Source organism: Dendrobates tinctorius, unplaced genomic scaffold, assembly GCF_039654945.1.
Source record: "Dendrobates tinctorius isolate UK_male_01 unplaced genomic scaffold, ASM3965494v1 ptg000223l, whole genome shotgun sequence".
In the NCBI taxonomy this organism is placed as follows: Eukaryota; Metazoa; Chordata; class Amphibia; order Anura; family Dendrobatidae; genus Dendrobates; species Dendrobates tinctorius.
Window position 1 is genome coordinate 21,958,448 of NW_027361890.1, and position 12,430 is coordinate 21,970,877.

The following is a 12,430-nucleotide window of genomic DNA, read 5'->3' on the forward strand; positions in this document are numbered from 1 at the left end:
GATCACATTGCTGGCGTCGCTCTGACCCAGCAGTCATAGCTTCAATTTTACTCACGTCTAAGATGTGAGTACAATTGTTCCCTGAGAGCTGGCGTGCTGCAGCTTCTTTGTGCTGATTGTCAGATTGACAGTCATAACAGAGAATGGCTGACTCCCAGTGCAGGGGCAGCAGAATGCCACCGGGGGAGACACTGCTAACCGCCGCTGTTCTGTCTCCAACATAATTAATGACTCCTGAACTGTCTATTTTGATAACATACAATGATTGCTGTATGTATAGAATGTTCAGATTTCCATAGTTTAATGTTTAGTGTTTTTGGCTCCATCTAGTGGCCAAAGTCATAACTGCATGCTATTATGCATTGTATTTCCTGTATTCTTTCCCTCCAATTCACAATGTATTCTGGGTAAGTTTGCAAAGTACCATGGTCTATTCCAGCCCCCTTTTTCTCTACAGTCTGCCATTTTCTATCAATTCTGCATACTGGAAGCACCTCATCCCTATTCTCCCCCTGTGTTAGCATCACCGGTAGGTGACATTTTCCCTTTATATATTCCTATCTCCACATTAGCCAGCTTAGTTAGTTCCCCTGCTCAGCTATCAGTGCAGACATGTATGTTGCATATGTATGTATTCTTATGAACTTACCACTGATTGTGTTCATGTATTTTTGTTGTAGTTTCACCATCTATATACCTACATTCAATAAACCAGATTGAACTTCAGTCTCCCTTATTGGACCCCAGTATAGCGGTTTAGCTGCTTGTTAAGCATACATACACCGTATCGAGCTGTCCGCTTGTCAAACAGTATCCTATAACTGCTGTTTGAGAATGGTCAAATCTATACAGATACAGCATGTGTGTGTGAGTCCGTAAAAAAAATAGATGGAGATTTAAAATTTTCCAAACATACACCCCTATAGTGCTGTACGCTCCTCACACACTACCGTGTACCGGCTGGTATCACAGACAAATACATGCTATCTGTGTGTGACTCCTTAAAAAGATAGATGGAGAATTTCATTTTCCCATACATACACCGTATAGAGCTGTCCACTTGAAAAACAATATTGTATATCTGCTGTTTGATTACGGTCAAATCTATATAGAGACAGCGTGTGTGTGTGACTCCGTTAAAAAATAGATGGAGAATTAAAATTTTCCATACAAACACCGTATCGAGCTGGCCGCTTGTCAAACAGTATCCTATATCTGCTGTTTGATTACGGTCAAATCTATACAGAGACAGCATCTGCATGTAACTACGCAAAAAAATAGACGTAGATTTTCATTTTTCCATACCTACACCATATAGAGCTGTACACTCCTCACACACTACTGTGTACCGGCTGGTATCACGGACAAATACATGCTATCTGTGTGTTACTCTGTAAAAAGATGGACGGAGAATTTCATTTTCCCATACATACACCGTATAGAGCTGTACACTTGTCAAACAATATCGTATATCTGCTGTTTGATTACAGTCAAATCTATACAGAGACAACGTGTGTGTGTGGCTCCGTTAAAAAATAGATGGAGAATTAAAATTTTCCATATATACACCGTATCGAGCTGTCCGCTTGTCAAACAGTATCCTATATCTGCTGTTTGATTACGGTCAAATCTATACAGAGACAGCATCTGTGTGTGACTACGGAAAAAAATAGACGTAGATTTTCATTTTTCCATACCTACACCGTATAGAGCTGTACGCTCCTCACACACTACCGTGTAACGGCTGGTATCACGGACAAATTCATGCTATCTGTGTTTGACTCCGTAAAAAAATAGACGGAGATTTAAAATTGTCCATACATACACCATATACAGTTGTCCGCTTCTCAAACTGTATCGTATACCTGCTGCTTGGATTACGGTCCAATCTATACAGAGACAGCGCGTGTGTGTGTGTGAGTCCGTAAATACATAGACAGACATTTCCATTTTTGCATACATCGTATAGAGCTGTCCACTTCTGTAACAGTATCGTATATCTGCTGTTCGCTATACAGTCACATCTATACAGAGTCATCGTGTGTGTGTGAGACTCCGTAAATACATATATGGACATTTCCATTTTTCCATACACCGTATTGAGCTGTCCGATTCTCAAACAGTATCGTATATCTGCTGTTTGCTTTACGGTCACATCTATACAGAGTCATCGTGTGTGTGTGAGACTCCGTAAATACATTAAGGGACATTTCCATTTCTCCATACACCGTATTGAGCTGTCCGCTTCTCAAACAGTATCTTATATCTGCTGTTTGCATTACGGTCACATCTATACAGACACAGCGTGTGTGTGTGAGACTCCAGAAATACATTTACGGACATTTCTATTTTTCAATACACCGTATAGAGCTGTCCGCTTCTCATACAGTACCGTATATCTGCTGGTTGTATTACGGTCAAATACATACTGCCAGAGCGTCTGTGTGTGACTCCTGAAACAAATATGCGTAGATTGACAGTTTCACCAAAAGGTATACAGCTGTACACTTCTGATACACTACCGTATATCTGCTCGTTGGATTACGGTCAAATACATACTGGGAGAGCATCTGTGAGTAACGAAATATATACAGAGATTTAAATTTTTACATACACCTTACACAGCTGTATGCTCCTCATACAGTACCATATCTCTGCTGGTAATTTTGGTACATTTTCCCAAACATGAGAAGGTATGGTGGAAGAGGCCGCGTACGTGGGCGTGGGGGCGCAGCTGGTACTGATGGTGGTGGTGGATCTGCTGGTTTTGGCAAAAGCACAATAGCAGCTAAGGCAGAAGGTGTTGAGCCTGCGTCCTCATCTGGCACAAGAAGGCCTTTAAGGTTCCCTTTTCTGGGAGTAGGTAAAATGCTTTTAAAGCCAGAGCATCAGGAACAGGTTTTGGCTTACATTGCCGAAACAACCTCCAGCTCTATTGCCTCCTCTTCTGAAGTTACAAATACTGCAAGCACAGAGTCGTCAGTGCGGGCTTCTGGTAGGGAACAACACCTTTCCTTGTGTCCTTCACCCACACCAAAAGTGAAGGATGCCGCAACACACACTTCAGATTACTCCATGGAGCTCTTTTCACATACCGTGCCAGGGTTATCAAGTCAAATTCTGAATTCCCCAGTCCAAGATGAATCGGAGATTGAATGCACTGATGCACAGCCACTGACAGATGATTCTGCTGGTACATTCACCCACAGCACTACATTCCCCTCGCACTCTACAGAGCCAGAATCTGACTCTGATGAAACTCGGGTGCCACTTCCCGCATACTATACCACCTTACACGGTGATACAGAGGAAGGTGCAGATGAAATTGAAGAGGAGGTGATGGATGACCCAGTTGTTGACCCGGATTGGCATCCATTGGGGGAAGAGGGTGCCGCTGGCAATAGCTCAGAAGAGGAGAAGGATCCGCAGCAGGCGTCGACATCGCAGCAGCGGTTATCTGGCGGGGCCGTAGCTGTACCAAAACTAGTTAAATAAACAAAAAGAGTTGCAGGACAGATTGGCCAGATGGTCAACTTTGCACACCGTGCAAGCCCTGAAAATTTATACCATAGTAGGAAGAGTGCAGTGTGGCACTATTTTGACCAAAATCCTAGTGATGAGGCAAAGGTTATCTGTAAGAAGTGCGGAAGGACCTTCAGCCGAGGTAAAAATCTCCGAAATTTAAACACCAGTTGCATGCTTAGACATTTAACCACCATGCACTTGCAAGCGTGGACGGACTACAAAACCTCAGGTAGTACATGTGCACCTACTCCAACTGAAGGTAGCCAGCCACGCTCCATTACTTTCCCCACTGAAAGGCCACCGCTAAGCACCCCACCAGGAAGAAATGTTGAGGTGTCATCGCAAGGACAAAGCAGTCAGGGAATCATAATGTTTTTGCAAAAAAACACTTAATCTAGGCCATCACCGACACCACCATCACCATCACCAACCCCCTCTCAGTCCTTAATGTCCACCGCTAGTTCCCCCTATGCAGCTCTCAAGGCTCACCCTACCAGACACTGAGTAGGACAAGAAAGTACTCATTCTCTCATCCGCGTACACTGGCTTTGAATGGCTACATAGCCAAACTGATCTCATTAGAGATGATGCCCTTCTGTTTGGTTGAAAGTGAAGTTTTCCTAGAGCTGATGACCTACCCAGTCAGCACTTCTTTTCTCGAAAAACCATCCCTGCCCCCCACCTACATGTGAAAGACCGCATTGTCCATGCACTCTAACAATCAGTGAGTGGAAAGGTGCACCTCACAACAGATGCATGGGCCAGTAGGCATGGCCAGGGCCGTTTCGTGTCCTTCACTGCGCAGTGGGTTAATGTGGTGGATGCTGGCTCCACGGGGACAGTGGCGGTGGAACAGTGCTGCCTAGCCCACGGTATAGGAAACAGTTGGCTGTAGGCATTCGACCCTCCTCCTCCTCCTCCAGAAGCGAAAGCTTGTCGACAGAGCGCAGTCGCACGAGCACTCCATCCGCAGCTGCCAGTGTTGCACACGAGATGTCCCACTATTGAACAGCTAGTGATAAGCGGCAGCAGGCTGTTTTAAAGATGATGTCTTTGGGCAACAAAAGACACACTGCGGAGTTACTGGCCGACTACTTGCATCAACAAACTGAGTCATGGCTGGGCAGTCTACATCTTGAGCCAGGCAAGGTAGTCAGTGATAACGGCAGGAATTTTTTGGCAGCCATAGCCCTTGCAAAACTCAGACACATACATTGTCTGGCTCACACCTTGAACCTGGTGGTGCTGTGATTCCTAAATAATTATCCAGAGTTAACAGCCCTGCTCAATAAGGTGCAAAGACTGTGCTCGCACATCCGTTGCTCGCCTGTACACTCCAGTCGTATGCAGAAGCTGCAGCGATTGCTCCACCTCCACAAGCACCGCCAAATCATAGACGTTGCAACAAGGTGGAACTCGACCATGCACATGGTTTAGAGGCTGTGCGAACAGAGGCAGGCTGTAATACATTTGTGGGAGGATACACGGGCAGGCAGTTTGAGGGAAGACATGGAATTGTCAGGTGTGCAGTGGTCAAAGCTGAAAGACCTCTGTAAAGTCCTTCAGTGTTTTGAGGAATGCACACGGCTGGTAAGCACAGACGACGCCATCATAAGCATGAGCATACCACTTATGCGTCTGCTCATGCAAACTTTGACGCACATTAAGGATCATGCATCTGCAGCAGAGGAGGAGGAAGAGGAGGAGGGTAGCCTTGATGACAGTCAGCCATTGTCAGCGAGGGCAACTGACCTGGACAAGGTTGAGGAAGAAGAGGAAGAGGAGGATGAGGGGGATGATTTTTTTTGGGAGGAGGATGCTTCTCAGGGGGCAAGAGATAATGTTGGCCGGCCAGGGTCAGGTCCAGTGTTTGCGCGTGACTGGAGGGATGTGGATTTGCCAGAAAGTGCTCCTCCACCCACCACTGGCAGTGCATCATTGACACCTGGAACATTGGCCCACATGTGTGATTATGCCTTTCGGATCCTAAAAAGGGACCCCCGCATTGCCAAAATGACGAAGGATGACGACTACTGGTTGGCCAGCATCCTGAACCCACGCTATAAAGGCAAATTACAGAACATCATGCCAAAGGAGAACCTAGAGATAATATTGGCTAACAAACAAGCAACTCTGGTAAACCGTTTGTTGGAGGCATTCCCAGCAAACAGCAGCAGTGCTGGTTCTCCCACGAGCCGTAGAGGTCAAAATGGATGAGGTATTTGTGGTGCACACAGCCAAAGTGGTGTTGGAGACAGGGGTTTCATGACCATGTTGTGGACTGATCTTTCAAGTACCACTCACACGACTGCTAATGCAGAATCAATTGCAAGTGACTGGAGACAGCAATTGTCAACTATGGTTACAAACTACTTCTCCTCCCATATCGATGCTCTCCCTCACAGGTCATTCCCCTTTGACTATTGGGCCTGTAAACTGGACACCTGGCATGAATTGGCACAATATGCCTTACAGGATCTCGCTTGCCCTGCTGCTAGTGTGTTATCTGAAAGAGTCTTCAGTGCTGCTGGATCAATCCTCACAGAAAAAAGGATCCGTCTGTCGACCCAAAATGTTGATGATCTAACCTTCATTAAAATGAACCATGCATGGGTTTCAAAGGATTTTGTCCCACCTTCCCCTGATGACACATAGGTGGCAATAAAAATGTCTCGCTTTTGTCCTCCTCTTCCTCGTACTTCTCCACTTCCTCCATTTGCAGAGGCTGAATGTACAGCCTACACATCAACATATGCCATTTTTTCAACCACCCTAAACTGGGCTGTTTCCCCCCCATGGCTGGGGTCACTCCCTGGCACTCTCGGGCAAGTGCCGTTTCCCTGAACAGGTGAGTGGGCCCACTCTTGGCGACGACATTGGCACAGGGCCCCTCGAAGTACAATAAAGTGTCTCTGACGGTGGGGGGGCCCACTCGCCATCAGACACACCGGCATACTATGAGGGGCCCTGTGCCATTGCAGCCACCCACGAGTGTGCCCCCCCTGCTTGCTCAGGGCCCAAGCACTTGCAAGACTTACCTCTCCCTGCTCCACCACTGTGTAGTCTGGCCAGTTAAATCCTTCACAGGGACGGGCACTACAACTTTGTGAATTGATCGATGATGGTTAAAACTAGAGTTGAGCGATACCGTCCGATACTTCAAAATATCGGATCGGAATGGATCGGCCGATCTTTAAAAAAAGTATCGGTATCGCCGATGCCGATACCGGAAGTCCCATTCAAGTCTATGAGACTTCCGGTATCGGAATTGGAAAAACCCTTTCCTGCCCTTGTACAGCCTCTCGGGGGTCTGTACGGGCCTTCCGGGGGTCTCTGCCGGCCTGCCGGTGGGCTGTGTGGACTGCCCGCGGTCTGTACCGGCCTGCCGGGGGGCTGTGCACCCTGTGGGGGTCTGTACCGGCCTGCCGGGGGGCTGTGCCGGCCTGCCGGTGGGCTGTGTGGACTGCCCGGGGTCTGTACCGGCCTGCCGGGGGGCTGTGCACCCTGTGGGGGTCTGTACCGGCCTGCCGGGGGGCTGCGCTGATGTCCGGGGGTCCGTGCAGGCATCGTCCGATGGGACTACAAGTCCCATTGGGCGATGCCTGCTACCATGACAGTGATTGACACATTAGCCAATGATGGGACAGTAGTAGTCCCATCATCCGGCTAATGTGTTAAATGTAAAAAAAAAAAAACATACTACATACATACATACTACATGCATGCTACATACATACTGCATGCTACATACATAGTACATATATACTACATGCATGCTACATACATACTACATACATACTAGATATATACTACATGCATGCTACATACATACTACATGCATGCTACATACATACTACATGCTACATACATAGTACATATATACTACATGCATGCTACATACATACTACATATATACTACATGCATGCTACATACATACTGCATGCTACATACATAGTACATATATACTACATGCAAAAAAAAGTCCCTAGTCTCACTTTATGGTAAAAGCTGTGTGGGAAGCTTTTACCATAAAGTGAGAGTAGGGACTTTTTTTTTTTAAGTGGCGGAGGAATACAGTGCGGAAGGATACCTACCTTCCGTCATTGGATTCCTGCAGCCCGTAGAGAGCGGCAGCATCAGCTGATGCTGCAGTTCTCTACCTAAGATCGTCGTGGGACACACTCGTGGACTGCTTCGGATCATGGGTGAGTATTTTTGTGGTTTGTTATGTTAATATTTATTCCGTAAAAGACAATGGCTTCGGGGAACAATGTGACAAGTATTGGTAAGTATGTTACTCTATGTTATATGTACTGTATGTCTATGTATGTATTGTATGAATGTATTGTATGTAGCATGCATGTAGTATGTGTGTAGTATGTATGTAGCATGTAGTATGTATGTAGCATGCATGTAGTATATATGTAGTATGTATGTAGTATGTATGTAGCATGTAGTATGTATGTAGCATGCATGTAGTATATATGTAGTATGTATGTAGCATGTAGTATGTATGTAGCATGCATGTAGTATATATGTAGTATGTATGTAGCATGTAGTATGTATGTAGCATGCATGTAGTATGTATGTAGTATGTATGTAGCATGCATGTAGTATGTATGTAGTATGTATGTAGCATGCATGTAGTATGTATGTAGTATGTATGTAGCATGCATGTAGTATGTATGTAGTATGTATGTAGCATGTAGTATGTATGTAGCATGTAGTATGTATGTAGCATGCATGTAGTATATATGTAGTATGTATGTAGCATGTAGTATGTATGTAGCATGCATGTAGTATGTATGTAGCATGCATGTAGTATGTATGTAGTATGTATGTAGCATGTAGTATGTATGTAGCATGCATGTAGCATGTAGTATGTATGTAAAATGCATGTAGTATATATGTAGTATGTATGTAGCATGTAGTATGCATGTAGCATGCATGTAGTATGTATGTAGCATGTAGTATGTATGTAGCATGTAGTATGTATGTAGTATGTATGTAGCATGCATGTAGGATGTATGTAGTATGTATGTAGCATGTAGTATGTATGTAGCATGCATGTAGCATGTAGTATGTATGTAGCATGCATGTAGTATATATGTGGTATGTATGTAGCATGCATGTAGTATGTATGTAGTATGTATGTAGTATTTTTTTTTTTTTTAGCATTTAACACATTAGCCGGATGATGGGACTACTACTGTCCCATCATTGGCTAATGTGTCAATCACTGTCATGGTAGCAGGCATCGCCTGATGGGACTTGTAGTCCCATCGGACGATGCCTGCACAGAGCCCCGGACATCAGCACAGCCCCCCGGCAGGCCGGCACAGACCCCCACAGGGTGCACAGCCCCCCGGCAGGCTGGCACAGCCCCCCGGCAGGCCGGTACAGCCCCCCACAGGGTGCACAGACCACCGGCAGGCCGGCACAGCCCCCCGGCAGGCCGGTACAGACCCCCACAGGGTGCACAGACCACCGGCAGGCCGGCACAGCCCCCCGGCAGGCCGGTACAGACCCCCACAGGGTGCACAGACCACCGGCAGGCCGGTACAGACCCCGGGCAGTCAACACAGCCCCCCGGCAGGCCGCTACAGACCCCCCGGAAGGCCCAAAATGACGGCGCATCATGATGCGCACACACCGCGCATCATGATGACGTCATTTCGGCTGTCAATCAACTTTGAACTTCCAATTCCGATTCCGGAATCCGATATGACAAAAGTATCGGAAGTCAGTATCGGAATTCCGATACCGCTAATATCGGCCGATACCCGATACTTGCGGTATCGGAATGCTCAACACTAGTTAAAACGCATCTATGGCCAGTCCTGCTGGGCTCTACCTTCAGATGATCAATGGCTACCATTTGTAATGGACGTCGACTCACAATCGGATACAGGGGTGCTTTATGATCAGCTTTCACAGTTTTCCTAGTCACAGACATGTGACATTCCTGACACCATTCTTCAATGTCTCCTCTCATGCCAATCCAATAGAATCACCTACGGCCTGTGGCTTCTGTCTTTTGCATGCCAAAGTGAACAGACAGATCATGATAGACAGTGAGGACCATGTGTACATCTCTCGCTGTCATCACAATTTGATGGAGATGAGTAACGGTGATGGGATCCATGATACTGCGATACAGCAACCCTTTATTCACAAAGAACCTTTTTCGCAGTCTCCACAGACAAATTCATTGAGGGTCAGCATCGCCTCTGTGAATTCTCCTGGGAGGTTTTCCCGTGATTAGTAATATCCAAAATTTGACTTTGACTTCAGGACAAAATCACTTAACTTTGCTTCTGGACTTTTATCCATCTAGTTTCCTGTAGCGGAGAGTCTGGACTGGCTTACTGACACTGAAATATATACGAATATTTAAAAGCATCACAACACTGTATACTGTTGTACGCTTCAAATACATTTCCCTTTTTCTAATTTTTAGATTCTGGTGTAATCCGTACTGAGCCTGTGACAGTTTGTGTCAGACTCTGCAAAACTATAAGGAGATTTAAAATGACACCAACACTGTATGTAGCTGTATGCTTGTAATATATTACCCTTTTTGGACATTCTATATTCTTGTCTAATCCATACTGAGCCTGGGAGTGTATTTTTCTGACTCCGGAAATATAGACGGATATTTCCAATTACCCCTGGACTGGATACACCTTGTATCTGCTGATACAGCACCTTTTTTCAACTTGTTTGAGTACGTTTAAATCCATACTGACTGAGTGAGCGGGTGTGGTTGACTCATGAAATCCGGTGGTTGGAAAAAAGAATGGAAACACATGGAAACATCAACCAAACTTAGGTTAATATGGTGTAGGTCCACCTTTTGCGGCGATTACAGCCTCGATTTTCCGAGGTATGGATTCATACAAGGTAACATAGTAACTGTCAAGATCCATGCTGGATCATGACAGATAAAAGCACATGTAACCTTTTTTTTCCCTTAAGCTTGTGCTTAAGTTTTGGTCTTGCCCCCGGTGGCCATTAGGATTATTACACAATGGTGTCTTTTGTTCTAATTTTTTCCCCGGTGGTGGTGAGCATCATTGCACTCTGGTTTCTTTAGTTTAGTGCATGATTATAAAGCAGGTGATTGCTCTGGCTCTGCTATAAAAGAGTGTCAGGTGTTGCAATCACTGTTGGTGATAGTGTTCATTTCAACCATCCTTGGTGGAGGAAGGATCTAGAGAGAGGTCCTGGCAGCTCAGTCAAAACCCTGTTGTGGAAGAAGTCAGAGGGGATTTCCTTGCAGCTCTGACAGAGCTTGGTGGCAGCTATTCAGGAGGAAAGCTGCATTCTGGTGGTGCACTCTGTTGCTGGGAGCAAGAGCAACAGAGCAAAGCTAAGTGGTGTTTCCCCGTTTGTATTTTTCCCTGGTGTGTATTAGTACAGTGGTGGGGCCAGTGCCTGCATCACCCAGCTCCCTAGCAAGGGATAGGTGTAGGGTGTGCTAGGGTGACAGGTATCCTGATCGGCGCCCGGTACGGAACCGGCCTAGGGAACGTTAGGAGTGTGAGGGACACTGACTCAGGGGAGTGCAGGAGGTCTCCACGTCCCCATTCTCTATTGCAGGGCCCACCATTGTAACTGTTTACCCTTCCCCCATGACTTGTTGTTTTAGTTACCGGCCTGCGGGCCGTGTCACACAGGACAGTTTCAAGTGCCGTGTCTTGTTGTTTCAGTTACTGGCCTGCTGGTCGCGTCACACAGGACGGGTCCACGTGACATTATCACCAACCATAACATTTTTTCCCTCTGGTGAGCCATGGGCCAAGTACAGACCAGTGAGCAGTTGTTGCTGGCCCTCACTGAGATTAGTGAGGAGCTGAATGATGCTGTTCAGCAGCACCTGCAGCGGAATTATGGGTCTGAGGCCTACCCTCTGCCTCAACTAGAGGGTCCATATACGGCTTTGGCCAGGATGTGCCGTGGAGTCCCTGCTGGGGAGCAGTACTTGCTTATACAGGCGGACGTACCCAGGCAGGTGGGTGGAGTCGGTGTCCCCATGGTGCTGCCTGGTGATCCCCAAGGTGAAGGGGTATGTCCCTGTAGTGAGCAGACTAATGATTTAGTCCTGGTCACTGACGCCAAAAATTCTGTACTGTCAGAGAAGCCATGCCCCCCTGGTCGTGTGGAAGAGGATGACCTGGGAGTGTATATTTCCTCCTCACCCTCAGAAGGTACTGTGTCAGCAGAGGTGATGGTTGGCGAGGTACCTGAGGGCATACCGGTGCTTGTGAACAGTGGAGCTGAAGTCAGTCTAGTGGATGTTCAGTTTGTCCAGACTCATGATCTGAGGTGTGAGATGCCGGACAGACCCATAAGCGTCCAGGACATTAACTCTGTCCCACTGAGCCAGGGGGGTTAAACCAAGTCGTAGAAGACATTGAGCTGCATAACGGACATCAGGATGTGTCCCAGCCATACTACGTCTTGGAGGGAAATCCAGCGCCTATCGTTGTGGGCCCCCCTTGGTCTAAAAAACAGACCCCGGTGTTATGAGCTTATTTTCTCCTTCACCTTTGATGTCCAATGAACTCCCTCTGCTGGTGAAAGGAGGTAGTGAAATTGATTTGGATGGGAAAAACCTGTCATCTGAACAGGTGGAGTGTGATTGGACATCCGGAATCTCTGAGTGGATATAAGGCCGCCGACGCCCTGCTGGGTTGCTGGTGATCCTCTCTGCTGTGAGCTCTGGCCTCCAGTTTAGTCCTGTCTGCTAAAGCTAAGTTTTTGCTCTGCTATTGTTCCATGAGATTTTGTCTGGTTTACTTAGTGTTTGTGTTCAGCCAGCCCTGGTTGGGACTGGCTGAACTCCATTTTTGTCTCTGATCAGTTGATCTCTTTGCTCTGTTTTCAGAATATACCTGAGTG

The 12,430-nt window shown here is 46.6% G+C and overlaps 1 long non-coding RNA gene across 1 annotated transcript in view; it reads left to right on the forward strand.

Moving 5' to 3' along the window:
• Positions 1–459: 459 nt before the first annotated feature.
• The window catches only part of LOC141059128 (uncharacterized), a 97,394-nt gene continuing 85,423 nt past the window's right edge, over positions 460–12,430 (forward strand). Inside the window, exon 1 of the long non-coding RNA XR_012222388.1 lies at positions 460–529. This is a non-coding gene — a long non-coding RNA (uncharacterized lncRNA). The remainder of the gene's footprint in view (positions 530–12,430) is intronic.